General features: G+C 46.6%; 1 pseudogene; it reads left to right on the forward strand.

Annotated features, from left to right (window-relative positions):
- The first annotated feature begins 8837 nt into the window (after positions 1–8837).
- Positions 8838–9023, forward strand: LOC120933899 (annotated as a pseudogene).
- Positions 9024–12594: the final 3571 nt, after the last annotated feature.

A 12594-nucleotide genomic window follows, 5' to 3' on the forward strand; every position in this document is an offset into this window, starting at 1 on the left:
TCTTTTTATGTGGATTTTTAACCGATGGTTGTGCCTACTAACGATCGTTTTTTTCCCATCGGTTAGGAATCCACCGGTTAAATTTAAAGCAAGTTGGCTTTTTTTTAACCGATGGTTAAATAACCTATGCGGCCCACACACGATCGGTTTTGACCGATGAAAACGGTCCATCAGATTGTTTTCATCAGTCCAAACCGATCGTGTGTAGGCCCCATAGGTTATTTAATCTTGGGTTAAAAAAATGAGAACTTGCTTTAAAATTTAACCTATGGACTGATAACCGATAGGTCAAAACCGATCGTTAGTATGCAAAAGCATCGGTTAAAAACCCACGCATGCTCAGAATCAAGTCGACGCATGCTTGGAAGCATTGAACTTTATTTTTTTTTTCAGCACGTCGTTGTGTTTTACGTCGCCGCGTTCTGACACGATCGTTTTTTTAACTGATGGTGTGTACGCACGACGGACCATCAGTCAGCTTCATAGGTTAACCTAGGACAACGTTCCTTCAGACCGTTGTCCTCTGGTTAACCTATCGTGTGTACAAGGCCTTAGAATTACTATGGGGCATCAGTTGTCGGCTGCCTCCTCTGCACCCACCTCCACAGCGAAGCCGCGGCTGACAGCTCAGCGTGGGAATCGGATTCAGAAAAAGTATTTGTACTGATTTCTTCTTTACAGGGTTAGTGTTAGATCGCCTGTATAGGCAGGGATGTTGGTATTAGGTTGGACTTCTACTTTAAGGCAGAACTCTGACTAAGCAGCTAAACTCACACTTGCAATATATACATATAACAGTTTTAACTGAAAACATTTGTCATTCTTTTTTGCTAGTCTTGTGGTCCAGACATACCTGCCATGCTGTAGCATTGGAGCGTGACACATTTGCTACTGCTGCTTGTGTCACCAATAAGTTATTACCCTTATCACACTGCCGTGCCCCTCCCTGTGCTCACCTCTCCCTGTATGCTGCACTCTCTCTTCCCTTGGTGCTTGAAACATGTTATATTGGCAGCATTGTTTTGTTCTGAGATTGTGCTTAGCTCACAGTGCAGAACCTCTCATGCTCAGATAAGCTAGCAGTAGTTAGATATTTTAATTACATGTGTAACTATTTATATTTTTGGCCTAAATGTAGCTTTAAATTAACATAGTGGTGTGGCAGCAGGCAGGGCAGGACTTGGGGTGGAGGGGGCCCCTGGGCTTGAGTCACGTTTGAGCCCTACGTTCTATACATTACTTTAAATAGAACAAAATGATACATACACAAGCTATGTATTAGAGCTACACAATTCTGGATAAACTGAGAATAAAAATAGAGATCACGATTCTGAAGTAAACCCTGGACAATTTTTGCAGTTTTTTAATTATTAAGTTATAACAGCTCATAGCAATGCGATACATATACATATATATCCCCCAAAAACAAGGCCTGCAAATACCGTTTTTAGAATGGTTTTGTTCTCTGTATTTCCGGGTATCTCAAGTGCCATTCGTACTGCTGTTATATGATTAAAATTATGACGTTGCTTCTGCCCTTACTGTGTCCCTGTCGGCTGCTGTTTTCTTTCACTCCCCTTTTGTGACATATTCTTTAGTCACACAGGGGAGTATCAGGAAGAGTGGAAAGAGCTAAACACCGGAAGACTTCTCCTCTGTGCTGGACAGAGGGGAAGTTCTCAAAGACTGCATTCCGGCAAACTTTAAAGGCCAGTTTAGAGGGGCTAATGTGCGCAAGCGCGGTGACATCATGCAAATGATCAGCTGCCTGTGTTATGTGCTTTTTTTTTAAGACAATGTTGTGTCCAAGGGTTTAAATTACAACCACTTTAAATGACTGGCATATTATTGAAAAACTTAACGTAAACGTAAAAACTTAAGGGGCCCCCTATTGGGCGGGGCCCATGGGCTTGAGCCCAGTCAAGCCCAATGGTAAGAGCCCTGGCAGCAGGATATAATCATTGGACCATTGTCATACCCTCAACTACACCCAAGTGTTCTATACTTAAAAGAGAAGTATGGGGTTTGGGGTTTCTGCAGATTCATACTTACTTAGGTGGATGCAGCATCTGTCCCCTGCCTGCTCTAACGCTGAGAACCGAGTGATCTAACATCGCAGGTCGCTCGGTACTCACAGCTCCCCGAGCAGAGCGCTGGTGTCCATCAGTCACTGCTCTCTGCTCTTTCCCCTCCTCGCTCACTGGAGCGCTGGGCTGTGGAGGGGATGAGAGCACCCTGCTCAGGCTCTCAGCGGCTCACTGAGAGGCTGAGCCAGGGGCCGGTCAAGGCATGTGGGCGGATCCCGACTCCAGTTTAACGATCTTGCCTTCAGCCCGCTGTCTGCTGAAAATTGGTCACAGGAGTGCTAAATAAATTGCCCTCCTGTGATCCACAGGAGAAGTACAGCCAAATTGGCCACTCCACGTTGTCACTCCTGGGGTATCCAATGTGCATTGTTCGGAAATGATCAATGTCTCTTTTTCCAGCCCTTCTTTCAGGTCTGGCCAACATAAACAGACCAGGGACATGGGACAAAGCAAGTTCCTTAGATAAGCTATTGTTCATTGTTTTCTGCTAGTGACTTCTTAAAGCCTCGTACACACGGTCGGACATCAAACAAACTTTCCCTTGGATTTTTGTCCGAAGGAAGTTGTACTTTTTCGGCAACAAACACGAACGTAGTGACGTTTCAACGTACTGACGACAGTTTAAAAGAGGAAGTTCAATTCCCCCGGCGTCACCCTTTGGGCTCCTTCTGCTAATTGAGAGTTATTAGAGGTTTCGTCTGTGTGCATTCGCGATTTTCAGTTTTGTGTAATTTTGTTCGTTTCTGAACGTCCGTTCATCAAGCAGACATGTTGCGCAATGGGGTTGTGCTAACTTGACCCACAAAAAAATAAATACAAATATGTTTGATTCATATAACCAAAATACACTAATCCAAAGTAAAGACATTTGTTTTTACTCCGTCAGTATCACCAGCAAAGCAGCTTTTAGTATTATCACATTATAAAGAAGAAGAGAATGTGCGCTGCTTTTCTTGATTTCAGAACTTGCCGCGTCATGAATGTGCTCTTTCAAATACGAACGCTAGTTCTACCAGACAGAACGCTTCCGGCTGGTCTTTGCTTCTGAGCATCAGCGTTTGTACTTTGTACAAAAGTCTGATTGCTTGCTGTACACACGGTCGGACTAGGCACCATCGGACTTTTGTTGACGTAAAGTTTGTACGTTTGTCGACCAAACTTTTTGTCCAATGAAACCCGAAAAAGTTGGTCCGATACACACGATTGGACAAATTTAAAAACTTGCAGATTTTGAAGTTTGTTGGCAAAAAGTCCGACCGTGTATACGGGCCTTAAGACAGTAGAATCTGATCTGGGATGCAGTCATCTGTCTCATCCAACTAATGCCTGGTACACACTATTGCCCTGTACACACGATTGGTTCGTCTGATGAAAACGAACCGATGGATTTTTTGATCAGATATCCGATGAAGCTGAGTTTCATCAGTCTTGCCCACACACCATCGGTTAAAAATCCGATCGCGTCCAACGCGGTGATGTAAAACACAGCGACGTGCAGAGAAAAATTAAGTTCAATGCTTCCGAGCATGCGTCGACTTGATTCTAAGCATGCGTGGATTTTTGACCGATGGATTTCCCCACAGACGATCGTTTTTCTTCTATTCTTCTATCGTTTTTTTAACCATACGAAAAGTTTAAAACAGGTTCTATTTTTTTTTCACCGATGGGGAAAAAACTGATCGGAAAACGGTCCATGTGCTCTGACAGGGAGATGCCCCCCCCAGTACACTTCAGTCAACACTCTTGGCTATTGATTGAAAGCGCTGATCAGGAGCCAGTCAGCTGCTGGTTTTTCAGCATGCTTGTCTGACAGAAGCCGGCTGACATACATAGGGGTTGAATGTTGGACAGCTTTCATTGAATCGGCCAATGTCTCCCGACATTCCGTTCCGCCAGCCATACACTAAGCACATTTTTTTTTCCTGCAACCACAGGTTTGGTTTTTGCTACCAGACAGTGTTGATTCGGGAATCCCTCCTGCCAGGCCATTGTTTTCGCACGAGAATCTGCCAGGCTGGTTTTACCCAAGTTGATCAATGGATCAACTTGCTACATTCAGCCTGCCCATTAATGGTTTGAAACTTTGAATTTCAGCCGGTTCCTGCTGAACCGGCTGAGATTCGCACTGCGTATGACCAGCCTAAGTCTAAAGCTAAACATGCACAGTTTATTTTCTGATCCTAACACTTATTATATTGATGAATTTAGAAAGCAAATTTGAAATGTTACATTTATGTTGTTTAGAGGCTACCCATTCTCTGGTCCTGCTGTATGCTGACAGAACATGCTTTAAAAAAAAAAAAAAAACTTTCTAAAATAAAAGAAATCCTTTAATACTACTGATTTAAACATAAAGTTCAGTTGGCCATAAATATATTGCAGCTTACCAGACCTTAGATGTGGAGGTTCCTGATAAAGCTGGTCAGAGTTGATGGCAAGATGGGTGGAGCCAAATACAGTGAAACCTTGGATTGCGAGTAACCCGATTAACGAGCGTTTTCACAATACGAGCACTGTATTTTAAAAAATCCTGACTCGGTTTGCAAGTGTTGTCTCGCAAAACTAGCCGGATTCAAGCCAGAGCGGTGTGAAGTACCGTCTTTGCCCTGAGGTGGGGGGCACTGGAGCCATTCAGAAATGCCTGGAAAACCTCAGAAATACTCAGTTTCTGAGGTTTTCCGAGTTCAGCCGAGCTGTCCTCTGGCCTTTCCTGGTGTTTGAGGCTCTCCGGCACCCCCCACCTCTGGTCACATGCAGTATTGCATGCCATTGAAGACAATGCGTAACAAATTATTTTCGTTTCCATTGACTTCTATGGGGAAACTCGCTTTGATATGCGAGTACTTTTGGATTACAAGCATTCTCCTGGAATGGATTATGCTCGTAATCCGAGGTTCCACTGTACTGGGAAATCTTAGAAGAAAACCTGTTATGCCGCGTACACATGATCGGTTTGTCTGATGGAAACGGTCTGATGGACCGTTTTCATCAGACGAACCGATCGTGTGTGGGCCCCATCGGTTTTTTTATCCATCGGTGAAAAAACTAGGAGCTTGTTTTAAAATTATCTGATGGTTAAAAAACCGATAGAAAAAAAAACGATCGTCTGTGGGCACGTCCATCGGTTAAAAATCCATGCATGCTCAGAATCAAGTTGACACATGCTCGGAAGCATTGAACTTAATTTTTCTCAGCACAACGTTGTGTTTTACGTCACCGCGTTCTGACACGATCGGTTTTTTAAATGATGGTGTGTAGGCAAGACTGATGAAAGTCAGCTTCATTCGATATCTGATGAAAAAATCCATCAGACCGTTTTCATCGGATGAACCGATCGTGTGTACAGGGCATCAGAGTCTGCAAAAGACATGAGACTGGGGCGGAGGTTCACATTCCAGCGGGACAACGACCCTAAATATACAGCCAGAGTTACATTTGAATGGTTTTGATCAAATCATATTCATGTGTTAGAATGGCCCAGTCAAAGTCCAGACTTAAATCCAATTAAGAATCTGTGGCAAGACTTGAAAATTGCTGTTCAAAGACGCTCTCCATCCAATCTGACAGATGCTTGAGTTATTTTTTTTTTTATCAATAACAATTTTATTGGTCAATGGTTCAAATGTACATAACATACAGCCATACAGAGCCCTAGGCCCGCAGGGGGAACATAAAGAATAAACACCTTAACAGTAGCCTAGGGCGTGCATGTTATCTCTGCCTAGCAATTGCAAGTATGCCAGCTTGCATATTAAAACCAGTGACGCCAACATGGCGAAGTGCAAGCTGGCCATTGTCCTTCCGGACTAACCACATGTTATGGCTAAACTGAGCAGTAGACTTAACTTCTAAGTATCAAAGCAACCGGAGACACTAGGGGTCTCCAAAGAGAAAAAGGAAAGAAAAGAGGGTAAAAGAAAGGGAGAGTGATGGAGAGAGGGAGTGTCGTCATTTCGGCCCATGTACCTTCTCAGGGTGGATCCTCCCGGCGGTGCCACAGTTCCCAGACCTTGTCGTGAGCCTCCTGCCGATCCCGTAACCTGGCCGTCATCCCCTCCATGATCTCCACGTCTTTAATCCTGGCGTATAGGGCTTCAGGGGGAGGGGGAGACCGGCGCTTCCAGATGCTTGAGTTATTTTAAAGAAGAATGGGCAAAAAATGTCACTTTCTAGATGTGCAAAACTGGTGAAGACATCCCCAAAAAGACTTGCAGCTGTAATTGCAGCGAAAGGGGGTTCTACAAAGTATTGACTCAGGGGGCTGAATACAAATGCACGCCACACTTTTTAAATATTTATATCATTTATCATTTTCCTTCCACTTCACAATTATGTGCCACTTTGTGTTGGTCTATCTCATAAAATACATTTACGTTTTTGGTTGTAACATGACAAAATGTGGACAATTTCAATGGGTATGAATACTTTTTTAAGGCACTGTATACAAATGTATTAGGGCCCATTTACAATTTTACATTGCAGTAACAAATTACATGCTTTGCTTCGACGTGATGTCTAAATTCTAAATAGCATCCCATCATACCTTGCAGATGGATGTGTATTATGGTGCACCATTACACATTGCATCCACATAAAACGGCAAGTGGTATTGTATTAAGCAAATATTTAAAATTATGGTGATAAATGTTTTATAGGTGTTGCTAGTCTAATTGTGTAAGTGTATGATTGTTTTATGATCTCCTCTTTTGGCTTCGCACAACAGATTAATAACTGTTTATACAGCTACACATGGGTCCTGGGCGTGTCAGAGCAGTGCCTCCTGGGAGAGATGCAGATCAATAGGTGTGCAGGTGTTCAACGTCTAAAAACCAGTTTTTCCTCTATGTGTACAGAAAAAAATTGTCACACCTTGTATACACAGAGCTGGGAAAGACTGAACACCACATTACACAGAGGATAGGGGAGGTCATACACATGGGTGTAGGAACCCTTACAAATCTGGGGGGGACAGCATTTTTACTCGCCAGGTAAATTCTTATTCAGTAAACTCGGACTCCCACATGCCATGTGGGTTAATTTTTACTTATGCCATGTGGGTTGATTTTTACTAATGCCATGTGGGCCACAAGGCATTAGTAAAAATAAACCCACATGGCATAAGTAAAAATTAACCCACATGGCATAAGTAAAGATTAACCCACATGGCATAAGTAAAAATTAACCCACATGGCATAAGTAAAAGTTAACCCACATGGCATTAGTAAAAATCAACCCACATGGCATTAGTAAAAAACAACCCACATGGCATCAGTAAAAATCAACCCACATGGCATTAGTAAAAACCAACCCACATGGCATAAGTAAAAATTAATCCACACGGCATAAGTAAAAATGAACCCACACGGCATAAGCAAAAATTAACCCACATGGCATAAGTAAAAATTAACCCACATGGCATTAGTAAAAACCAACCCACATGGCATAAGTAAAAATTAACCCACATGGCATTAGCAAAAATTAACTGGTTAGCTGGTAGTGGCAGGTTAGGTGATTGACAATAGTTCCAGGTTAGGTAGTAGTGGCAGGCTAGGTGGCAGTGCCAGGTTAGGTGGCAGTGCCAGGTGAGGTGGCATACAGTAGTGCCAGGTTAGGTGGTAGTGCCAGGTTAGGTGGCATACAGTAGTACCTGGTTAGGTGGTAGTGTCAGGTTAGGTGGCAGTGCCAGGTTAGGTGGTATACAGTAGTGCCAGGTTAGGTGGTATACAGTAGTGCCTGGTTAGGTGGTAGTGGCAGGTTAGGTGGTAGTGGTAGGTTAGGTGGTATACAGTAGTGCCAGGTTAGGTGGTATACAGTAGTGCCTGGTTAGGTGGTAGTGCCAGGTTAGGTGGTATACAGTAGTGCCAGGTTAGGTGGTAGTGCCAGGTTAGGTGGTATAGGGTAGTGCCTGGTTAGGTGGTAGTGGCAGGGTAGGTGGTATACAGTAGTGCCTGGATAGGTGGTAGTGCCAGGTTAGGTAGTATTGCCAGGTTAGGTGGTATACAGCAGTGCCAGGTTAGGTGGTATACAGTAGTGTCTGGTTAGGTGGTAGTGGCAGGTTAGGTGGTATACAGTAGTGCCTGGATAGGTGGTAGTGGCAGGTTAGGTGGTAGTGCCAGGTTAGGTGGTATACAGTAGTGCCAGGTTAGGTGGTAGTGCCAGGTTAGAGTGGTAGTGCCAGAGTAAATACATGACATGAATAGATAAGAGTCCTGTTCCCCATTTCCATCAGCTGCACTAAAAGCATGAATCTATCCAGTGCCAGGTTAGTACCTGTATACCATACCCCACCCCCTCTCTGAATACTATACCTGCTCCTTTCTCCCATTCAGCAGAGCGGCCAGCACAGCTATGCATGTCTGTGTGCAATCAGCTGTGCGCCCCTCGGGAGGGGAGGGGTCGGGGCTGGATCGGCACTACATCAGCACTGAAGGGGGAGAAAAGCAGTGACCGCAGCTGGACTCGGCAGCCCCTGCCTGCGATCCGGGGACGATCTCCCTATCCTAACCTGGGGGGGATTTTACCATACTTGTCCCCCCCGCATTATTTCCTGGGGGGGATGCGTCCCCCCCGTCCCCCCCGGTTCCTACGCCCATGGTCATACAGCAGGTTTATAAGTGAGGATTAATCCACATCACCACCAAGTTCTGGAAGGAGTGGAAAGATAGGCTTAGATGTAAACCTAACCATTAAATCTCATAATAGCTTTAATATGTTATCGGCATTTTCAATATTTTTAAATCTACAACTACTATACTTACCTGGCAGGGGAGACACCATGATCATGAAGGTGGTTCTCTCAGGGCGAGGCTCGGCTGTTGCACACTCTAGGCCGTGCTGATCGTGGTTGTCTTCCCTGCCGCTTCTTGACCTTTTGGCTAAGATCAAGTGTAGTATCTGTTCTTATCAGTTGCCAATAGGTGGTGCTAAGCTGACTGTCCCCGGTACCCTGTGGCAGGGGGAAAGGGATGGCAGTCGGCGGACGCTAAGCCTGTTGGTGTGGAGGTGGAAGCAGGGGTGGACTGGGACAAAAATTTGGCCCTGGACTTCATCCAGACCGGCCCACTTAATTTTTGAAAACACACACACAAACACAGTAAACTATACGCAATTGTCGGCGGTAAAAATAGCGGCGTTTTACCGCCGAGGCTAGGGCGCGATCTCTGGAGCAGTCTCAATAGTGAGACTTCAGGGGTCCGTTTAGACCCCTGATATCTCACTAAAGAAACCAAAAGGGGGACGGAGTGTATGGAGGTGGGAGGTATGTACATGAGAGGGGTGCGGAGTGTATAAAGTGGGTGGTATGTACACGAGAGGGGGTGCGGAGTGTATGAAGTGGGTGGTATGTACATGAGAGGGGGTGCGGAGTGTATGGGGTGGGTGGTATGTACATGAGAGGGGGTGCGGAGTGTATGGGGTGGGTGGTATGTACATGAGAGGGGGTGCGGAGTGTATGGGGTAGGTGGCATGTACAGGAGAGGGGTGTGGAGTGCATGGGGTGGGTGGTATGTACAGGAGAGGGGTGCGGGGTGTATGGCGGTGGGTGGTATGTACAGGAGAGGGGTGCGGAGTGTATGGCGGTGGGTGGTATGTACAGGAGAGGGGTGCGGAGTGTATGGCAGTGGGTGGTATGTACAGGAGAGGGGTGCGGAGTGTATGGCAGTGGGTGGTATGTACAGGAGAGGGGTGCGGAGTGAATGGGGTGGGTGGTATGTACAGGAGAGGGGTGCGGAGTGAATGGGGTGGGTGGTATGTACAGGAGAGGGGTGCGGAGTGAATGGGGTGGGTGGTATGTACAGGAGAGGGGTGCGGAGTGAATGGGGTGGGTGGTATGTACAGGAGAGGGGTGCGGAGTGAATGGGGTGGGTGGTATGTACAGGAGAGGGGTGCGGAGTGAATGGGGTGGGTGGTATGTACAGGAGAGGGGTGCGGAGTGAATGGGGTGGGTGGTATGTACAGGAGAGGGGTGCGGAGTGTATGGGGTGGGCAGTATCAAATACACCACTGGTCACTGATGCATTGGTGACCAGTGGCAGTCAATTAACCCCTTTTTCCTGCATTAGTGACACCAGTGTCAGTGTTCATCAACCCTTTCATGCTGCACCATATAGGGGTTAATTAACACTGACACTGGTGTCAATAATGCAGCACAAAGGGGTTAATTAACTGCCACTGGTCACCAATGCATCAGTGACCAGTGGCAGTACATTAACCCCCTCCATGCTGCATATTAAAATTACCATTGTAAATTAACCCCCCCCCCCCCACAAACAGTTAATCAAAGTCACTGTGACAACAGTGAAAGGTCTGTAGCCTCTAAAAACGTACTAACCTCTAAAAAAAAGCGGTTTTGCATGAGGCTTCACTGGCTCCTCGGGCTTGCAGGTCTTTTGCAGCAGCACTCACCTCTGCTCTTTCATCTCGCCTCCCGGCCTGCCGCTCGGACACTTCTTCTCTCCTGCCATCGGCTCCATACAGCGTTCGTGGGGCCTCCTCCGCGGTACCTTCCTCTACCCCTCCACGGCATGCCAGATTCCTCCTCCTGGTGTGTGGGGACCGATTCGCTGAGCACTCCAGCGGTGGGGGCGAAGGCTGGGGGGGTCGCGATCTTCGGAGCAGCGGGAATTGTGCTTTGGCTGCTAGAATCTCCTCCCCTTCTTCTCCCCCGGACTGCACAGCGCTGGCCCCGCCTCCTCCTTAACACTCAGCCACGCTCCGACCCCTCTCTCCACTGCTTGGCCGCGGAGTTTACAGGCATGCTAACCCGCACAACACCGGAGCTTAACGCCGCGGCGACATTGTTGTCAGCAGAGGCGGCTCTTCAATTAGGCGATCGCCTTATTTGCCTAATTTGAGAGCCGCCTCTCCCCGACATCAGTGCGACGCCCCTGAGTGACAACTGGCCCACTGAGCCATCGGCCCACCGGGAAACTCCCGGTAGTCCCGATGGCCAGTCCAACCCTGGGTGGAAGCCTTCTGATGTGGACAGAGAGGCATGAGGTCGAAGCCAAGAGGCCGGGTCCCTGGCCGTTGGCCTGGATTTGGTGGTATCTGCCCCAGTCAGTTGTGGGAGAGATAGGGGTTGTGGGTAGAGTCTGCGTCAGTAGGCTCTCCCCAACCTCTTCTCCCACCTTCCTGGCTGGGAAGGGTGCTGCCGGTCCGGACCGGGGGCTAGGGACCGTTGAAAAGCCCGTGGAGATTGTGCCCCTGGAGTGGCAGTCCAGGGGTGCCATACATTGCATGAGTGTTTGAGGGGCACTCATCGTGTGGCACCTTCAGGTCACTGATCTCCACAACACACTTTTTACACCTGCCGCTTGGGCCGGGCCTTTTTGCTAGGACCAGTGGAATTTTTATCCTGGCCGGAGGGCCGGCCAATGTATTTCACATTGGTCACTTTCCTCACTTTCCCATCTTCCTTTTCCCCACTTTCTTTTATTATCTTCCCCGTGTTTGTCTGTTTTGTCACTTTTTTGTTTGGTGCACTGCACTTTATGTGTGATGAGTAGGGTGCTGGTCCTCGGACCCGCTCTGAAAGTCTTGGGAGTTGGTGGACCCGGCCTTCTGGCTAAGTTCGCCGGCTCTCATGGGGTCTCCCTTCGGGGGAGCCTCACCGAGGAGGGTTCTGTTTCGGCAGTCCCTCTGAGGATGTTGGGTCCTTGTGGCTTCGGCTGCTTGGACCAAGATGGGTCCATATGGCTTCGGCTGTATGGACCACAGTTTACTCTTTTCCCTGCCAGGAGCCTAATGCCCCGGGGGATCAGAGCTGGGTCCTTTACGGAGGACCACTTGACGATGCACCCGTCACAGTTTTTTGTTGCACCTCTTTATGTGTGTGCACATTTTTCCTGCACCGGGTGGAGTTTTTGGGTTGTGTTTTGCACGCCACAGGCTTTTCAACAGAAACATTTTTTTTTTTAAATCTACAACTTTATTTAACCACTTCAATACAGGTCATTTTCACCCCCTTCCTGCTCAGGCCAATTTTTCGTTTTCAGCGCTGTCGCACTTTGAATGACAATTGCGCAGTCATGCAACACTGTACCCAAATTAAATATTTTTTTTTTCCTCCACAAATAGATCTTTCTTTTGGTGGCATTTGATCACCACTATTTTCCCCTCAGTTTAGGCCGATATGTATTCTTCGACATATTTTTGGTAAAAAAAAAATTGCAATAAGTGTATATTGATTGGTTTGCGCAAAACTTATAGCGTCTACAAAATAGGGATAGATTTATGAATTTTTTTTTATTTTTTACTAGTAATGGCGGAGAGATGCGTTTTTTTTTTTTTTAATCGTGACTGTGACATTGTGAAGGACATATATGACACTTTTGATACATTTTTGGGACCATTTACATTTAAACAGTGATCAATGCTATAAAATGCACTGATTACTGTGTAAATGTGACTGGCAGGGAAGGGGTTAACACTAGATCGGCGATCAAGGGGTTAATTGTGTGTCCTAGGGAGTGATTCTAACTGTAGGGGGTGGGGACTCACAAGGGGA

Source organism: Rana temporaria, chromosome 3 (genome assembly GCF_905171775.1).
Source record: "Rana temporaria chromosome 3, aRanTem1.1, whole genome shotgun sequence".
Taxonomy (NCBI): Eukaryota; Metazoa; Chordata; class Amphibia; order Anura; family Ranidae; genus Rana; species Rana temporaria.